The following is a 16,706-nucleotide window of genomic DNA, read 5'->3' as shown; positions in this document are numbered from 1 at the left end:
CCCTCTCTTTAAAGTAAAATTCACTCTATCACATCTCATCCCCCACCCTTTAGTGTTAGATTCTGGTCTCTTGTTGTAACTTTTCTCCTCCTTTGAAATAAACTTCCCTCCTGTCCTCTCTTAAATCATTTTATTTATTTACATATCTCTCTTCCATCCCCTTTGTCTTCTCTTTCTCCATGACAGGCATGTTGAGATCTTTTAGTCTTTAAGGATCATTTTTTATCCTGAAAACCATTCACCATTTTAGTTGCCCTCCTCTGGGGTGGCGCACATCTTAAGGCCTATCCCATTCTCCAGACCATAATAGACAGAATGCAAACAGGGCTTTAGTTGGCATATTATTATGGTCTGTCTCACATCACCTCCAACCAGAGTGCACCACAATACCCACCACCGGTATTGTACAAGAGACTGACCTACATGGAGGTCTTCCAGTCCCTAAGGGGACAGTATGTCCAGGTCCTAAAATTATACACAAGATACCTATATTTGTACTTAGTTTTATTTTGAGGTCCTGACCGGGTCCATGGTACAGGACGCATGAGAGGCATCAGAGCCAAGTGAAAACTTATGTGAAAAAAGTGCAGAAAGCAGCCCCTCCATCCCTACAGGAAACCCCAAGAGAAATACTGGGCTCCAACTAGAAGTATCCTTAGAAATAGTGTGACACACACACATGATCTCTACGTTTCTGGGAATGATGTAGAGTTGGGTGGACAGGATAGACGTGGCTCGGGGCAGCACTGATAAGAAGATACAAAACACAAGTTGGCAGAATGATCAGTGCCACATCATTGCCAGTCGGAGAACCACGGCCACCATGACACACCAGTGTTGTATGATGTTCTCACAAGGACATCTAATAGTCCCACTTCCAAAGGCCCACAGGTGCGGCTCTCCCTTCCTTTCTGCCTGTCAATTTCTGTTCCGGCTTCAGCTTGTTTTTTTATTATTATTATTTTCTTATTTTTTGGAAATATTAAAGTCTGAATGTGCATCCATCAGAAATGTGAATGTACGCAACTACCGGGGTGTTTTCAGGCCATTCGCCAACGATTGATTTGCTTTAGTTTATTGATATGGGAAATATATCTAATATTAGTTAGGTTTGTCTTTTTAGACACACAATCCGACAAATAAAAAGGATGAGGTCCATCACCATCTGTCTGCCTGGTATTATATTATACTTGTGTAACATAAGAGACTTATGAAGGACAATAAAGGAAATGAAAATGGGACATTATCTGTTGACGATGATGGTGATGAAGATGCAGGTTGTGAAAAACCTCAGGTCGCTGAGTCTGATACAAGAAGATGAGGGGGATGTTTGGAAAATCACATGTTGTCCCATTACTGCTTTTGAGTTATTGTAAGATGTAGACGAAAAAGGCTATGTTTGCCTCAAAAGTTGAACATTTCACTATTATCCACCTCGGCATCAGAAAAGGTGCACTAATGCATAATGCTCAAACATAAAAAAAACAACATAAATATATAAATTATGAATTATGCCAACTGCCCCTTTCTTTCCTCAGGGGCTAATAAAATGAGTACCCAATTATTCCGCTCTAAATCCTATCCCTTTCTCATTGCAATAAAGGAGTTAGAGTTCATAAAAAGTCCTTACGAGAAGCACTACCGGCGCCTTAACCTCACCCTGTTCCTGGTTTGACATTTTCACTAAGAGCGCCAAGCAGGTCCAGTTTAATTTTCAGAAAAAATCACTAAAATCACATTCAGTCACTAATACCGTATTTGCTCGATTATAAGACGACCCCCCAAATCTGAATATTAATTTAGAAAAAAAAAAAAGAAAAAGCCTGAATATAAGACGACCCTATAGGAAAAAAGTTTTACCAGTAAATGTTACTTCATGTAAACAATTTTTTTAAATAAAAGCTATGATTGAGAAAAATATTTTGGTTTTATTTCCTTCTATTTTCCAACCTGCCCCCCCCAGTTATGCACATCTGCCCCAGAAATGCCTAATACCCCCTATATGCCACTGTGCCCCATGATATGCCTTTTAACCCTCTAAATGCCACTGTGCCCCATGATATGCCTTTTAACCCTCTAAATGCCACTGTGCCCCATGATATGCCTTTTGACCCCCTATGTACCACTCTGCCTCCAGAAATGCCTTATACCCCTATATGCCACTCTGGCATTAAGGGGGTTAAAAGGCATATTATGGGGCAGAGTGGCATCTAGGGAGGTTTAAGGCATTTCAGGAGGCAGAGTGGCGTATAGAGGGTTAAAAAGGCATTTCTGGAGGCAGAGTGGCATTAAGGGGGTTAAAAGGCATTTCATAGAACACTCTGCCTCCAGAAATGCCTTATGCCCCCCATTTAACAGTCCCTCCCCTTCCCTCCTCCAAACCTACCGGTGCTTCTGACTCCCCTGTCATGTAGCCGGGGCAGCGTGTAGAGCTCTTACGCTGCAGCCGGAAGGAGGTGTGGCTAGTAGCGGGGGTTGTCTGCGTCCATCGCGCAGACCTTCCCCGACTGTCAGAGATCAGAGTTCCCCGCTCCGGTGCGGGACCGGCACCGGTGCGGGGAACTCTGATCTCTGACAGTCGGGGAAGGTCTGTGCGATGGACGCAGACAACCCCCGCTACTAGCCACACCTCCTTCCGCTGCCCCAGCTGCACAGAACTGCACAGGGACTCAGAAGCACCGGTAAGTGGGGCGGGGGGCGACAGGAGGATCCAGGTCCCCTGAAGCTGCGGGGGATCTGGATCTTAGTCGTCTCATAGTCAGACCTATTTGAATATATCTCCAGCAGGATTTCTACATTTTGCCAGGACAACCGCAAAGACATGGTAATGATTATCTTATTTTTTCGGTAAAAATGTAATCTAACATGGAATTTGTAACACTTTAGTTTTATTTGGAACCAGTGGCGACTCTAGAAACAATATATAGGGGGGGCACACAAGATACCACAGTCAAACTGGGGGGGCATTAATAATTTCCACCATTAAATCATACCACTGAAAAAACACACACACATATATATATATATTGCCAAAAGTAATGTGCTATGGAATGATACTTTTGTTATTGGACAATACAATACTTGATCATTCAACATGGGAAGCCTGAAGCCACTTTTTATTACGACTAATCCTTGAAATCCTTTAAACACAATACCTTAACTTTTCCACTAAATGATTTCAGGGCCTAATATTAGTCCCTGCTGCCGATATATATATATATATAAATATTAGACCCTGCTGCCGATAGCAGGTATAGATCAACACATTAACACACAAACCCAGCTTTGCATGTATAGATCAATTGAAATTCACTTGTGATCTCAGCACTGAAGGTATATATCAAATAAACAGAATCAGACATACAAATCCTGTATTTGCAGGTATACAATAATAATATATGAAATGTAGCATTGCAGGTATAGATCAAATTAATACATGGAAACAGCATTGCAGGTATCAATCAACTGAACAAGACATACAAACCCTGTATTTGCAGGTATACATAAATAATGTATGGAAACATAGCATAGCAGATATGGATCTACAGAAGAAAACACAAACCAAGCTTTGCAGGTACAGATCAATTGGAATTCACATAAAAACACGGCATTAAAGGTATATTTAAAACCCCTAAATTACAGGCATAGATCACAGGTTGCACAGCCCAAAGCCAGCCCTGGCGTTCACACTGCCGACATAGAACCTGGCCAGCACCCAGATTACACACATAAGATTTGCCATCTTTGTCCCATATACACCCTGCCTGTGCCATCCTGTTCCCCAAGGCTCAAACATCCTGCTAGTGCCATCTTTGCCCTTCCACAATTATACATCTATGATACACACAATCACATTAACTCATGCTCTCCCTCATTCAGACAATTCATCCATTTTAAGAAACTACACCCCTTGGAGCTTCAAATGAGGGGCTGCATGTATTTCTAGGACAAAAGTTGAGTGCACAAATAATGATGGAATATGTCGCTTTGGCTTGAAAATATGTTTTTTCTAACCATAGCGACATGTTCATTTGTGTCTTGCGCACTCCAGGTTTGTACTAGAAACACATGCAGCCCCTCATTTGATGCGCCAAGGGATGTCGTTTTTGCAAATGTGTACTTTTTGTGCCATAATTTAACTTCCTACGTGAGCAGTAATGCCACGTCAAGGCTTCAACCCTAATTAGTGATCATTCACACGCCTTTCATATCTCCATTCACTCACAGAAGCACACGCCATTCTTTCCATACATTTACTCACAGTAGCACACACCATTCTTTCCCCTTACAATCCCAAAGAAATTATGGTAAAGGGAGAAAAAAAAATCACTTTTACAGCAAAAATAAGGCGCTCCAGGGATAAGATGGTTACTCACGTCCCGCACAGGCTAAATGGCTGATTTTAATAATATTTGCAGTTCATCAGGATATCAAAAATTGCCTCCCTCTACCGTTGGCTAAATTTAACCCCATGATCAAAGGGATCATAGGATTAAAAATTAGTATCGGCCATTTTTAAAAAGGGAATGTGACTTTTTAGAGCTATATGATCGCTGTGGTAACATTGGCTACCACAGTGATCATTTAGCTAGAATACTTAAACTTTTTTTTTTTTAAAGTTAAACTACTTTATGTTTAAATAATTTAATTTGGGGGTCTCTAGGCAATTTTGATCTTTTTTTATCTGCCTTTAGAGACCCCCAAATTATTTTTTTTACATTTTTATTTTTTTTAACTTAATATTTTTAATTCTTTTTTTACAATCTATATACCGTTGGAAAGGTGAGGCGATTACCTTTCCAATGGTATATGTTGGGGGTATGTAGCTGCTTAGATGCCTGGGTCGTCTTATAATCGAGGAAATACAGTACAATGTAACTTTTACTTAACTTTATCTGTATAGATGCCATCATGACAAATAAAGATGAAAAGTACATTGGGATGTTTTTTTCTGAAAATATTCATTTGTGCATCAATACATCTTTTTCTCCATTCTCTTCACGATAAATGTCCTTAGAGCTTTTATAATCTCCCTGTTCCTCAGACTGTATATAACGGGGTTCAGCAAAGGCGTCACAATAGTGTAAAGCACAGAATCCAGCTTTTGTAATGCTGAATATTCTCTGTTAGAAGGACTCATATAATTAAATACTAAGGTCCCGTAATATATGCAGACCACGGTCAGGTGGGAGCTGCAGGTGGAGAAGGCTTTCTGTCTCCCGGTGGTGGAGGAGATCCTCAGAATGGCGTGTAAGATGTTTATATAAGTTACAGTGATGCTAACAACTGGCATTATTAGCAGGGGAACAGACAGGAACAGGATGACTACGTCATTGGAAGATGTGTCTGAACAGGAAAGTTTGATAAGTGGAACCAAATCACAGAAGAAGTGGTTGATGATATTTGAACCACAGAATATCATTTGGCTTAAGTTAAGGATGTGTAGCATGGACAAACTAACTCCACAAAACCACGTCACGGTCACAAGGTAGATACAGAACTTAAGGTGCATCACTGAAGAATAGTGGAGCGGGTTACAGATGGCCATGTAGCGATCATAAGACAGTAAAGTAAGCAGTAAAGACTCAGTGCCTGCTGATACGGAAAGAAAGTAAAACTGGGTGAAGCATCCAGATATGGATATGAAGCTTCCTTCTCTTAATATGACGTGGAGCATCTCCGGTACAATGGTCGTAGTAAGGAGGACATCGCAGAAGGACAAATGGCTGAGAAAGAAGTACATTGGGGAGTAGATGTGGTGGGATGACGAGACCAATAAGATGATCATGGAATTTGCAGAAATTGTCACCATAAAAATCACCAAGAAGAAAATAAAGAGGAAAATATTCAAGTTATGGATGTTCTCAAACCCAACAATCCAGAATTTGTCTACTGCTGTCTTGTTCTTAAGAGTATCCTGTAAATAAATATACGTAAGCAAAGCATTACAAGGCTGAACAAAGTTTGTGGAGAAAGACTTAGACACTTCTTGCCTCCACGTATAGTGAAGGACATCTTACACGCTTAAGATCCAGTTGTTCCGTCAATTAGGGCAGAGGGACACACGGTTCACGGAGAAGCAGGTAAGGAAAGAAGAACAAGAAGAGCTGAGAAGAAGGGGAGCTGCGGGAAAGGAGACGGGGAGACATTGAGAGAGAACGCATGAGAGAGCATGAGAAAGCGTGAGACAGTTTGAGCGATTGTGTGAGAGAGCGTGAGCAAGAGTTTAAAAAATCCATCTAAAATTCAAAGATAATTTGGAGCTCTTTGTTTTGTCTTTGTGTGTTTCCTTGGGGGTCCCTCCTCGTTTTCTGACATATGTACGTACTAACATTGACGAAATTGGAAACATTTTATTAAAACCGCAAATTTGTACAAATCTGAATGCGCACGTCTAATATATATATATATAGATATATAGATATATATTGTGACAAACCCTGTAGCATGAGGGACATAAATGTCACTTTTAGGGGTCTTAAGCACCTCTAGGACTTAGGAACTTCCCTGCCAGACTTAGCTAGCTAAGGTTTGCAGCACTTGGCCAGGGGATATTTTTCTCACCTAACCCTGGGAGCAGAAGGGAGCTTCCTCTCCCCACAACAGTCTCTCTTATTGTCTCCAGGGGGCTTTAATGCCCAGCACCTTCATCAAATACAGGACAGTGCAAATGTTTTAGGCCGGTGTGGAAAAAATGCTGCAAAGTAAGAATGCTTTCAAAAATAGACATGCCAATAGTTTATTTATTTCATTTCACAAAATACAAAGAGAGTGAAGAGAAGAAAAATCTCAATCAAATCAATATTTGGTTTGACCAACCTTTACCTTAAAAAACATCAGTTCTTCCAGGTCTAATTATAAAAAGCAGGGATTTGTAGGCAAATAGATGAATGAGCAAATCTGGTGCTAGTAATAATGAATTAAAAATGTAGGTTGAAAAACAATCATTAACTGAAACAGAAACAGTTATGTAAGAGGAATAAAACGGGTTGTGGAACAGCCAAACTCTCTAGCAAGGTGTGGTTTTTGAAGACAAAGTAATTTATCGTGGCAAGACTGAGCACAGCAACAACCCACAAGGTAGTTACACCGTGTTGGCACCGTCTCTCCCAGACAGGAGTTTAAGGGCAGACAGTGGTCTTCCTGGAAGACGTGCGGCCAAAAAGCCAAACCTCCGTCGTAGAAATAAGGCCAAGCGACTCAACTATTCACAAAAACACAGGGATGCCGAGAAATGGCAGCAGGTGCTCAGGACTGATGAGTCAAAACTCTAAATATTTGGCTGTTTGTTCACTGAAGGGCTGGAGATTGGTACGCGAATGAGTGTTTGCAGGAACAGTAACGCATGTTGGGGGTTCCTTGCAAGTTTGGGGCTGCATTTCTGCAAATGGAGTTGGGGATTTGGTCAGGATTATTGGTCTCCTCAATGCTGAGAAGTACAGGCAGATAATTACCCATCATGCAATACCATCGGGGAGGGGCATCTGATTGGCCCCAAATGTATTCTGCAGCATCTCAGCAACCCCCAAAGATACAGCCAAAACCATTAAGAACTTACATGAAGAGAGAGAAAAGCAATTGGTGCTACCTAAATCCATAGAAGTGCTGAGGTTAGTTCTCCAAGATACATGAAGCAATCGACCTGCCGAGTTCCTTAAGCAACTGCGCGCAAGTGTACCCAGAGGAATTGATGCTGTTTTAAAGGCAAAGGGTGGGCACACCAAATATTGATTGGATTTGATTGATTTTCCATCTGTTCATTCACTCTGTATTTTGTTAAATGATTAAAAAAAAAAAATCACACCTGCCTAAAACTTTTGCACAGTATGATATATATATAAATATATATAAATAGGAGTCACAGCCCTGATTGCTCCTATGACCACTGGGACCAAAAAACACAATGTTACTGTTTAAGAAATAATAATAATAATATAAAAATAATTAAATAAACTGTATAAAAATAATAATAATAATAATTAATAAAGATATGACACCCCATAACATAATAAAGGGATAACAGCTTTGATTGATTGTGCAAAAAGTGTTGTTTAATGCATAAAATGTTAGTAGGGACATATATTTTATATATATATATATATATATATATATATATATAAAATATATGAATGTAAAATATTTCTGCTTAAAAAGGTAAATTAACAGATATTACCATATTGCTGTAGATCACGCAATATCCTTTTGTCGCTATCTTTTCTCCGACACATTTGATTTTGACTGGCATTGGATGAACATTTTTCTTTTGCGTGGAATTATCCAGTTCTAGGATTTCTGGTGCAGACTGGTAGCGGACTTGCGTGTTATATACCTCCGGCAAAATAAAGGAATCCCCCAGACGTGGACCCTCGTTGTTCGTAAGAACTGGTTCCAAGGATCTAGAGACTCAGCTAATTAATCCCAAGGAATATTCAAGAAATTGTTTTCTCAAGTGTATTATCAAAAGTGGTAACAAAAATGTCATTCATTAGACGTTTGCTTTTAATAATATTTAAAAAAATTGAACCATGCTAAAAATGTATATATTTTATTATTAAAATAATAATAATGAATAATTAAATTATTGTGGCTCTTTCCCTGGCCATCATCATGGCATGTAAGGGATACAGAACCTATAGGGGGGGGGGGACAGTTAAATTTAAATCAACAAATTAAAATATTTCCTTTGTCGATGAGCAAATCTGTGTAGAATACCCATGACATCATATGTCCATACCTGGGAACTCTCTGGGTTTGACCTGGAGAACCCCCGGGTGAAGCACCGTTTCTCGGGTTCTCCGGGTCAACACTTGAATCCTCTAGGTCGCAGGAGCAGGATCCTGACACTCCCCCTTTAAATGGGGGTGTTTCCCATGATGTCAGCAGGAACACCCACTGACATCAGCAGGAGCACCCCATACGTGATCTAGAACGCCCCCTATTTCATTGGGACCACCCACTGTCCACTTCCTGCAAGGGAAGTCAGAGCTCAGAAGTTCCCAGGTATGCATATGACATACATATACATACCTGAGAACATCCAGGCTTAGGCTAGCTGGAACCCTCCCTCTTCGTGAAGAGGGTGGGCTCACCAATATTGGTGGGCGGTCCTCTGATGTTGAGGATGGGGCCAGCCAAAAAGACACAAAAAAAATTGAAAGTGGTAGGAAGGAAAGTGGGCGGGGAGTGCCTCAAACCCAGAGATTGTCTTTGTGTCATACAAGCCAGTGGTCGGTACACAGAGCAGGTAGTCAGACAAGCCAGGTGTGTAACACGGGTAGGGCAATACAGGATCAGAGACACTAGGCAGAAGAGTAGTCAGGCAAGCCAAGGGTCAATAAGAGCAAAACATGATCTCCAACTCAGCAAAAGCAAGTTGTAGTAGGAACAGCAGGGTATCAATAATGAGTGAATTTTTATTATGGTGCCCAGCTTTCCCTCCTCCAGTCACACAGGATAATCACGCAGGATTGTTCAGGCGGCCCGGTAATTTCCCTCAGCACCGGAACATAATCAATCTACACTCAAAGGCTGTAGATTGTAATATAGCTCCCAGTGTTTATTGACTTAAAAGGGCCCCACCAAAGATGTGCAGCAGCAGAAGCTGTAGAAGGGCACTATGTCTGCGCATGCACTGGCAGAAGTGCTGGAGGTTAAGCATGACTGGAGGTAAAGGCTCCATGACTAGGCCTGGATCAATGGGGACATCTATATCAGAGGACATGAGGGGTTAAAGGTTATATTATGGGATGGCAAGTAGTTGGCTTGTCAGTTGCGGGTGATGGCTTAAAGAGGGTCCCCACATGGTAGGCCATCATACCAATTTATCTTATCCCTGTATTTTATGTAGATACCATGTTCCAGGTTGCCATAAGGTCCCATGGAAATAGCCACTAGAACAGGAGGTAGACATCACAGGGAGGGCACGCTAAAAGCACTAGCCGAGGGATAGTTTTCCTCATGAGGAGTTATGTGGGTTATCACACCACCGTGCTAGGAGGATTGCGGACGGTGGTTTGTTTAGCATCAGTATACACTGTATGGCTAGGCCAATTCTCTCGGGATCTCGCTGAAGGTAATTGTTCTTGTGCTGACATTATCACTTATGGCCTCTTCAAACTCCAGCCTCCTGTGTCGTGTCTTTACTTGGGTTATGGGGCAGTTGGCCACCCCAGAGTAAGGAAGGAAAATAAGGAGCAGCAGCAACAGTAGTAGCAAACAGACACATCCAGCCACTTGGTGCAGGATGACCACCCCAGGAAGTCATACAGTGTTTATTTTCACACTTCCCTGATTGGCTTCAAAACGTATGAGGGCAGATAAGATGCTTTCAGAATTTCTATTTAAAAAATGCACATTTTCAGAATTATCTTTTATTATTACTAATGCCACTTCAGAGTTAAAAACATTTTTTCTCAACCCGATTAGAAATAATACATGTGAGAAAACTATTTCTTTAATACCCCTTGAAAATAATTAGCCGAGTCTCTTCGTTAGTGTCTTGTACCGGTAAGAGACCTCTGGGGGGGATTCCTCTAGGCTGATGCAGGAATATAACAGGCAAGTCACTTCCATTCTGTCTGTACATGCAGGCCAACCTGTGCGAGAAATCACTGGGTAATTTAGGGCAAGTAAGATGATCGTCCAACAACAGTGAACATATGCAATTCGGGAGAAGAGACACCGGCAGAAGGACCTTGGGTCATCTTCAAAGATATGGTAACATCTGCTTCTTTTTTCTTTTTTCATTTTCATTTTTCTTTTTATTTTATTTGTGTCTATTATATATTTACTCATTGTTATATGTCTTTGTTCTTTATTGTTGTGTTCAGTTCTGTTATATAAGGGAAATATTTGGATGAAATACAATCCGTGTTTGCGTAGCGATTTGAAATCAAATACATTGTATAATTGTTTTGTATTTTACATCTTATACGTTGCGACTTTCAGCCTTCCCAACTTTACCGTGATGTCATTTGCACTAACCATAGACCATTATTCTGTCGATTTCATGTATTTGGTTTTCAAATATTTATAAAAAAAAACAAACTTTCAAAATCAACCCCTTAATGACAAAGCCTGTACATGTACGGGCTCAAAATGCATTGTCCTTAAGAGGTTAAAAAAGATACATGGGAGAGGCGCACGGCTGCTAAATTTAAGACGAGATTAAGGAATGGTGGCTTTACACCAGCAAAAACGGGCGAACGGATCTGATCTCACTGCAAGTTCTATGTTTCTTCTGTTTCTCGCAAAAAATATTATTATATATTTTGGGTACCCACTAGTCTCGTTGCTACTTGACCTTCTGGATCACTGATGTTCTTCTCTGAAATGTTGAAACATTCCAAAATAAACAGTTCAAGCTTTAGTTTAATACCTCAAGTGTAGAGACATTTCTCGACAAATAACTTATGCTACTTCTTCTATAGCTTGTAATGATTTTGAAAATGGGAATATTTCCAGGGCACTCTGAAGAACAAGACGACAGTAGAGGAATTCTGGATTGTTGGGTTTGAGAACATCCATAACTTGAAGTTTTTACTTTTTATTATCTTCTTGACAATTTATATGGTGACATTTTCTGCAAATTCCATGATCATCTTATTGGTCTCGTCATCCCACCACATCTACTCCCCAATGTACTTCTTTCTCAGCCATTTGTCCTTCTGCGATGTCCTCCTTACTACGACCATTGTACCGGAGATGCTCCACGTCATATTAAGAGAAGGAAGCTTCATATCCATATCTGGATGCTTCACCCAGTTTTACTTTCTTTCCGTATCAACAGGCACCGAGTGCTTACTCCTCACTCTAATGTCTTATGATCGCTACATGGCCATCTGTAACCCGCTCCACTATTCTTCAGTGATGCACCTTAAGTTCTGTATCTACCTTGTGACCGTGACGTGGTTTTGTGGAGTTAGTTTGTCCATGCTACACATCCTTAACTTAAGCCAAATGATATTCTGTGGTTCAAATATCATCAACCACTTCTTCTGTGATTTGGTTCCACTTATCAAACTTGCCTGTTCGGACACATCTTCTAATGACGTAGCAATCATGTTCCTGTCTTTTCCGCTGCTTATATTCCCGATAAGTTGTATCACTGTAACTTATATTAACATCCTACGTGACATTTTCCGCATCTCCACCACCACCGGTAGACAAAAGGCCTTCTCCACCTGCAGTTCTCACTTGACCATAGTATGTGTATTTTACGGGACCTTAGTATTTAATTACATAAGTCCTTCTAACAGAGAATATTTTGATTTACAAAAGTTTGATTCGGTGCTTTACACGATGGTGACGCCTTTGATGAATCCCATTATATACAGTCTGAGGAACAGAGAGATTATTGGAGCCCTAAAGACATTAATCTCGAAGAAGATGATGTGATTTGACTCAAACAGTCGTTTTCTTAGGTTCTTCTTTTAGTTTACTTAAATGAATGAGATTGTATTATTATATATTATTATATTATATATATTAGTTGTTGCAAGTTTCTAGAGCAAATAAGCATGAGTGGGACACAATGTCCAACTTGACCACCATGACCACCATGACCACCAGCTTGCATTTACAGACATCTCAAACTGGACTCTACCCCATGCAGAGCTGGAATGGGGATGATGAGGCAACCATGTAGGGTCTTATTGGGAATAAAAACCAGCCCTGGAAATTGAATAGCACCCCCGGTAGTACCGTATTTGCTCGATTATAAGACCCATAATATGCCTTTTAACCCCCTAAATGTCAGAGTGGCATATAGGGGTATAAGGCATTTCTGGAGGCAGAGTGGCACATAGGGGGTCAAAAGGCATATCATGGGGCACAGTGGCATTTAGAGGGTTAAAAGGCATATCATGGGGCACAGTGGCATTTAGAGGGTTAAAAGGCATATCATGGGGCAGAGTGGCATATAGGGGGTATGAGGCATTTCTGGGGCAGATGTGCATAACTTGGGGGGGGCAAATTAAGGAAAATAAAAGGAAATAAAAACAAAATATTTTTCTCAATCATAGCTTTTATTTTTAAAAAATTGTTCACATAGTTTACATGAATTAACATTTACTGGTAAAACTTTTTTCCTATAGGGTCGTCTTATATTCAGACTTTTTCTTTTTTTCCTAAATTAATATTCAGATTTTGGGGGGGTCGTCTTATAATCGAGCAGATACGGTAATTTCAAATTACTCCTAGGTTCATTTTCATTGTTGTTTTACTTTACTTACTTTCTTAAGATTGTGTATGTCTTTCTGACTGTCTGTGGTTTCTTTATTCCTTGTACTGGGCGCCTAAAAATGAATTTTGTGTCTGGGTTGCACCGTGGGTGGGACCTGTCTGATATGCTAATGATGAGATTTTCTCTGTAACAGTGCGAGAGCTAAAAATGCTTATGCTCCTCCAAAATAGGTATCATTTCATAGGGCAGGCTATTTCAGTACTGTCTGTTCTTGGTCTGAGATGAGGCACCCATGTTATTTTTCTCACATTAAGTTGTTCAGGGTATGCACAGACACGGGTCCCTGGCTCACTGCACCCATAGGGGTATTGGTTGTGTCAAACAGATGAAGGGTTGTGGAGGCTGAAAGATAAGTCTGTGGTTGCTTGCATGTGCTTCCCATGTGTTTAGGGTCTAGACTGAAGGTTAAGACCAGTCTGATATGGCAACTTTCTTGTGCGTTTGTGATCTGCACTGCCCTGATGGGTGAATCCAGTCTCATAAACTGGTAGAGAAGTGCAAGTAAGCAAAAAATTTGTTATGCCTTTTCCGGAGCAGGTGTCTTCCTATAAGGCGGGCTATTTCAGCATTGTTCATTCTTGGTCTGAGGTGAGGCTCCCATGTTTTTCTTGCCTTAAGTTAGTTAGGATGTGCACAGACTTGGGTCCTTGGCTCACTGCACCTGCAGGGATATCAGCTGAATGTAGCCTGTGTCTTAGTCTTTTGGCTAATGTTAAGTGACTACTCTGGCCAGATGAGTCCCTGGAGTGGCTCTGGGTGGTCTCACAATGTTGTATCGCTGTTGCTGAGGAGCATCTGGCTCGCTACACTTCAGTTTGTTATTTATTGATCCATATGGGCTTGGATTGTGAAAGTTTTTTTTAAATAAAAGCTAGCTGGGACTGGGTGCCAGGGTATTCTTTTTCTTCATTTACCTCATGAATTGCACTTGTTTGTGTGCACGTGTGATAATGTTTTATTTTCTTTATTTTGAAAATGGAACACAGAAACGGATTGAGCGCTGCACCATAATGAAGCTGGATACAAGCTTTTCAGTGGGAGAGATGGTAAATGCCTTATGGCTCCCCATTTCTTTGTTATGGTTACAGAGGTTCCCTTCCTTGTATTGGGTGGGGGACCAAGAAGATCCAGGCCTAATGCAGGCCTTTTGGCCGGGGAGGGAAGGAAGATAAGGCATAAACCTACGTGGATTGCTTTGTCAGAAGATTTACGGAGGATCAAGCCTCTGCTCCGACTCTTAATTGAGCACACAGAGCATCTTCACAGAGAAGCATGGCACCTCGAGCTTCCTTAAAAAAAAACAAAAAAAAAACAAAACAAAAACAGCATGTCTGTGCTTACCTTATTATTTGTACATGAAAGCCTTACTGTGCCTGTGCTGTTGTGATAGGTGGGACCAGTCTGATATGCTAATTTCATTTTGGTGTTGTGTTTTTTTTTTGTCGCCTTAAGTTATTTAATATATGTACAGACATGGGTCCCTGGCTCACTGTACCTAAGGAGTTATCAGCCTTATACCTATGGGTGGCTGAAATCTGCTTGATTTGTGTTTTTGCTTAGGTGCATGGATGGCCGTTCAGGGAGGCCTTCTCCTAAAGACATTTATGCATGACAGGGGGCTGTGCAGATATAGACATTGCCTGCAGTGCATTGTGGAGTAAGAGACTTCCCTTCACTTGTTCTGGCAGTGCCCGTTCGCACAGGCTTTGTTCAGAGCCCTGGAGCTGGATCTCAAGGACTCTATCGAGAGAAAGTACCTGTCCTACCATTCGGTACTTTACGGACTGTTTCCAGGAACACACGCGGAGAGCGCCATTGAGGATGCTTGGCGTCTCATGTGCTGTGTAAAGGACGCTCTATGGTTTGCCAGGAACCGCCTGGTGCTGAGGAGGGAGCAGGTCACAGTCCGTGACTGCCGCAGGCTTATCCACAGCCTGCTGAGAGACTACTCTCTCAAGGACAGTCTAGAGGCTGAAGACTAGCCCCATTCTCCTCGGCCCCCTTCCCCCCCCCCATTTCCCCAGGTTATGTTCCACTAAAGTGCTAACCATATGTGCCACGTCTGGAAATGTAATTGTACACTGCTTCTACTGAGCTTTCCGTAACTGAAGTCATACTGTAACGTGTATTGCCCTGCGCTGCGTCGCAGTACTGCTTATCGTCTATCTGTACCAATATTACTGATCTATGTATTCCTGCTAAAACAGGTTGATGTCTGTTTTATCGTAATCAGTTTTGTATAATAAACTTAAATACAAAAAAAAATTTGTGTTTCTGCTTTGTGGTTAAAATCAAGTGAGAAAGGGAAAGCTTGGGTCTCAGGTCTCAGGTGGGAGAAAGCATGGAACCCTGAGATGGTATTAGGTCTTAGTCTTTGGTCCAGAGCCTGTTGCTATGCACTTGGTGATAATACGAGGTTAAATGCACTTCCCTTTTTGTTGTGTTGCGTATTGGCCGAGCGCTTTCTCTACCTCAGACCCTTGCACGCATTTTTTTTTGTATGCAGTAGTCTCAGCCTTTTGGTTAGGTGTGAGGTCCATACTGTCTTTTGCACGGAGCATGTGTTTTTTTTTCCCACTTTTTTGATATATATTGAGTTTATTCATTTTTTTTTTTTTTTTTTTTTTTTTTTGGAGCCCGAGGGGCGTGCTCCTGGGTGCCGCAAATGTGCACAAGGCAGCAGAAGCCAGACTACGATACCGAGTTCACTGCCTCTTAAAAAGAAGATTCAAAAATAAGAACTTAACCCCAGGACCAGAAGGTACCTGGGGAAAAGGTAGTGCTGACAGGCCGCCAGTGGAAACGTGCGCTCACCGTGTGCAGTGGCGTGCAATACCACACACGGTGACTCCAGCATTTCTGCCAGGGCAATTTCACCTCGGGCTCCATCTGCTATCCCGAACCCTAAGGCCAGAGGATCAGCATAGTCCCCCCCCTTCTCAAAGGGAAACTACACTTGATCTTAGCCAAAAGGCCGAGAAGCGATTGAGTTTATTAATTTTTTTATTTTTTTTTTGGAAGCCCGAGGGGCTTGCTCCTTTGGGTGCCGCATTCTGTGCACAAGGCAGCAGAAGCCAGACTACGATACCGAGTTCCCTCACGGAGAACTCGGACAAATTCCAACCCCCCCCATGGGAGGGTCGGATCTTGAGTCTCACCCCGAAGAGTGAGACTCCTTGCTGGTTTTGTGAAGAGAGGAAGGGGCCAGAAGGCTCCCAATCCTCCTCCAGCAAAGTCCAGGCTTCACTGCCTCTTAAAAAGAAAACAGTGTCCAAAAACGTGGGATCAAAATCGTGTGCCAAGAATAGTGAGGGCTGAGCCGTGAATTTGAAAGCCGTGAAATCAAAAGGGCGGCAAATTAATTGGCACTCGTGAAAACGAAGTGTATTATATAAATTAAAGAAAAATAATTTAGGGACAGACCATTGCTGGCCTGCCAGATTCAAAAATAAGAACTTAACCC

The 16,706-nt window shown here is 41.5% G+C and overlaps 1 non-coding gene across 1 annotated transcript; it reads right to left on the bottom strand.

Annotated features, from left to right (window-relative positions):
- Window positions 1–16,046: 16,046 nt before the first annotated feature.
- Window positions 16,047–16,229, bottom strand: LOC149276281 (U2 spliceosomal RNA). The gene has a single exon (XR_016279352.1). It is a non-coding gene; the product is annotated as a U2 spliceosomal RNA (small nuclear RNA).
- Between the last annotated feature and the right edge of the window lie 477 nt (window positions 16,230–16,706).

Source organism: Sceloporus occidentalis, unplaced genomic scaffold (assembly GCF_023333645.1).
Source record: "Sceloporus occidentalis isolate IW3139 unplaced genomic scaffold, rSceOcc1.0.p SCAF_242, whole genome shotgun sequence".
NCBI classification, from domain to species: domain Eukaryota; kingdom Metazoa; phylum Chordata; class Lepidosauria; order Squamata; family Phrynosomatidae; genus Sceloporus; species Sceloporus occidentalis.
The sequence above is the reverse complement of the archived record's forward strand: the minus strand, read 5'-3'. Positions and strand labels throughout refer to the sequence as shown.